Source organism: Schistocerca gregaria, chromosome 9 (genome assembly GCF_023897955.1).
Source record: "Schistocerca gregaria isolate iqSchGreg1 chromosome 9, iqSchGreg1.2, whole genome shotgun sequence".
Classification (NCBI taxonomy): domain Eukaryota; kingdom Metazoa; phylum Arthropoda; class Insecta; order Orthoptera; family Acrididae; genus Schistocerca; species Schistocerca gregaria.
In genome coordinates this window covers 28,185,959-28,190,215 of record NC_064928.1, presented here as the reverse complement: position 1 = coordinate 28,190,215, position 4,257 = coordinate 28,185,959, and positions in this window count along the sequence as shown.

The window sequence follows — 4,257 nt, the reverse complement described above, 5'->3', positions numbered from 1 at the left end:
TTTCGTGGTATAATCGATTACATACTGGATTATCTTGCACCAGCAGTAGGTAGCATGGAGGTAAGATTCTTACCTCCATGGTAGGTAGCAACATAAACAAATTCGACAACAGAGCAAAAAATAACTGATGACAGGAAATTCACAGAACATGAAATTCTGCTTTAAAGACATAAATCCCAAAATATCCGCAGCAGTAACAGAATAATAGTGAAGCATTTTGTCGATTGTTCACCCTGTTTCCGAAATATGGTACAACAATCAACATTAGCTTTAAAAAAATTGAATGTAACGGAAACAATACCAATAGTACAACCATATAAATAAAGAGCAGTGTACGAAAGATAATATTATGGCCTGATTAAATTTTATGTACCGCGGCCACGGCGTAGTGTGATTGTGTTGTCAGCGACCTTTGAATGCAGGGAAATATATGGCATTTGTGATAATTAATATCTTTGTATTCCCGCAAACGATTTCTTGTAAGATGTTTCGTTGACGAGGATAATTAATTTACTGAGATGACAATGGTTTGCCCAATGAGCTATTTGTAAACTAAAGCGAGAGTGCAGATAGATATGACAAAACAAAATTGTGCATTTTCTTTTCTCGAAAGATCAACAACGACCAACACAGGTGTAGTCGACAGAGAAGTACGTTAGATGGTTCAAACTTAAAATGGCTCTGAGCACTATGGGACTGAACATCTGAGGTCATCAGTCCCCTAGAACTTAGAACTACTTAAACCTAACTAACCTAAGGACATCACATACATCCATGCCCGAGGCAGGATTCGAACCTGCGACATTAGCGGTTCCGGACTGTAGCGCCTAGAACCGCTCGGCCACTCAGTTGTGCAGCACGTTAGAGGCGACCGACGAATTTCTTAAATACAATCTGGCACGAGTGTCATACGATAGCGTGAGATAAAGTTCGTCTGAAATCGGTCACGACCCTCGCGCTCTGTAGAGAGAGATCTTTGTCTAGACCACCAAATTCTCGAAAACTTTACTAAGAAATAAGAATGCTGTGAGAATAGCAAAGTATAAGTTCTCTGGCAAGAAATACGATATAATTAACAGTTAACTGTATAGTTTTTCTAATAAGAATTAACTGATACATGTACAAGACCTCTTAACAATTTTGGTCTTCTGAAGTTTATTTCAGATTATAGACGAAATACGGGTTTGTGGAAGGCACTGTGCGGAATGTATGGTTTCAGTTTTACAATCAGGAAGCATTTGTACAGACATATGAGAGCTTTCAATGATACCGACGTAAATTAAAAAGCAAATAATGAAATATGTAACATGCCAGTATCTTACGATAAGTTTACGAACATAGTTTCTCTCGATCTAGAAAACGCGTACGCTAGCTCCTCAAAAACTAGTAAATATAATGTGATGCATTATTATACTGTAATGTTCCAATTTTTTTTGTTTCAGATCTATGAATTATAAATTCTATCAGCACGTGCTTCCCACTTAATAAATGACAAGCTTTTAGTTTTACATTTCTTACCGCACTCTTAATTAATCGTACATAGAGTGGTGTTTTTTACATGCAGTACCAGAGAAGAGTTAAAACGGTAATGGATTGTGATTAGATTAGTTTTTCGTTCCATAGGTCCGTGTTGTAGAGATCCTCGTGGATGTGGAACATGTCACTTTTTTTTTGTTTTTTAAAAAGCTGAAATAACAATACTAATAGTATAAATATATACAACACATTTGTTTCTATTAAAAAATCCGTCAATGGAGTAGAAGGAGTTGGCCACTAGTAAGTCTTTCACGCTCCTTTTAAACTGATCTTTATTCGTAACTAAATTCTTTATGTTTACTGGCAAATTATTGAAGATGAGTGTTCCTGAGTAGTGGACCCCTTTTTGAACTAAAGTACGTGCTTTTAAGTCAATGTGCAGATCATTTTTGTTGCTGGTATTGTATGTATGAACTGAACTGTTTGTTGGAAAAAGAGATATATTATTTAGGACAAATTTCATTAAGGAGTAAATATACTGAGAGGCAGTAGTTAGTATACCCAGTTCTTTGAAGAGGTTTCTACAAGATGTCCAGGAGTTTACTCCACAAATAATACGTATTACACGCTTTTGGACTCTGAAAACTTTTGTTTGACTTTTAAGAGTTACACCAAAATATTATACCATATGACGTTATGGATATGTGAGCAGTGACTACGAGGATTGCTTGTATTTAAGTCTGAAAAGAGCAATAAAACATACTTGTTTACATTGATGATCTGCTGGTAGCTTCAACTTCCCAAAGTTGAATAGATGACTTAAAGATGTTACTAAGTGATAACTTCAAAATTAAGGATTAAGGTCTGATTAGGAACTCTCTGGAAACGAAAATTTTTCAAACTATAATGAAGGGTATTGTTACTGATTGTAAAGGCTCCCGTCTTTGAAAAGTATTCAGTTTTTGTATGTATATTAATGTAATTCTGTTTCAATTCCCATGTATTAAAGTGTGCTGAAGAGAGATTAATATGAAAATGAAGACATTGAGAACTGATGTAAAAAAATTAATGGGATCATTGATGTATGTCACATTAGGTCCCATACCAGATATTCGTGTAGCAATAACTATTGTGACATAAGCTAGTTTGTGATTGTGGAATGTTTTAAAATTTGTATTGCATTAAATTAAGTGAACCATAAAATGAGCTTGTTATGTGCTAAGGATAAAAACTGTACTGATACCATAACTGGTTATGTTCACTCTGACTGGGCTGGTCACAGAGAAGATAGAAATCCACAAGTCATTATCTTTTCAAAGGTTTTTATTCATTACACTTTCAGCTTATTTATATCTGCCTGAATAGTTTCTAGGGCCCTTTGTTTACGTATTAGTCAGTACTTAAATTAGTTTATAAGATTTCTTTTTTTGCCATGAGTGAGAAATGTGTGACATGCCGTAGGATCGTTAGTTCCGGGGTATGGTGTGATGGGTGTTGTAGCTTCTTTCATTGGGGCGAATGTAGTGGCGTGAGAAATGGGGACATAAATGAGGCCCACCAGTAGTATTGTAGAATATGCAGTAGCGATAGGAAAATACTGGAACAGGAAGGGAAAATTGCAGCTCTTCAAGCTGACCTAGATAAGGCAAGGGAGGATCTGGACAGGTTAAAGGGGGAGAAGGGTGAAGGGTGAACAGAGGTGGGAAGTGGCAACAGGTAATAGGAGGAACAGGCAAAGGAGAGCATCAGACAGCTTTGTGATAAATCTTGAAAATAGATTTGACCTGTTGCCTCAGTCAGAATCGGATGAGCCTCATGTAGCTGAAGTTGTAGAAAGGGCACAACAAGCTTTCAAGGACTTGGAAGAAGGAGGGAAATTTGCAAAGAGAAAGAAAGCTCTGTTGTTAGGTAGTTCCCATGGTAGAGGTGTTGGCCAACTACTGCAGGGAAATCTAGGTCCAGAGTACCAGGTCACAAATGTTTTCAAGCCTAGTACAGATCTGGGTCAGGTAACAGAGGATATAGGTTCTTTATACAAGGATTTCACGAAGGAGGATGCCATGGTTATAGTGGGTGGCCCAGGAAACAGCATTGACAGAGACTCTGAATATTCCATAGAGAGTGACCTGGTGAAGATAGCATCAGCAACTAAGCATACGAGTGTGGGATTTGTGTCTGTGTTGAGACGCCATGATTGGCCTCATTTGAACTCTTCTGTAGGGAGGGTGAACTTGGAGTTGGAGTGGCTGCTTAGGATGGATATCAGGTCCCATATTTGTTTCATTCCTGTGGATGCTATTGATAGGTGGGACTACACTAGGCATGGCCTTCACCTCAATAGGAAAGGGAAGGGAAAACTGTCTGTCTTAATGGGGGACACTGTCACAAGTGGTAAAATCCCAGTGGTCACATGTGTCAGAGGGATGACTTTTTTAGGATAGGGAATGGGGATTGAAAACGAGTTTTAAGAGAGATTGGAAGACACACTCAGTTTGAGAAAACAGGTGAACAGGAGTCATATTTTAGCATACAGCCTCCATTTTAACAATGTTTAACAGAAAGTAATCAGAAACTGCCAGTTCATCTTCACCAAAGCAGTTATAATCCCATTAGTATGCAGTATCAGTTATCTTTATTATACCAGAACATTCCGGGACTCAGAAATAAAGTTGATGAACTACTCATTTGTATTGATGAAATGAAGTAATCTAACAAAATTGACATAATCTGCCTCTCTGAACATCAAGTGACCACTGGTATAGGTATAGATATGTTAGACAT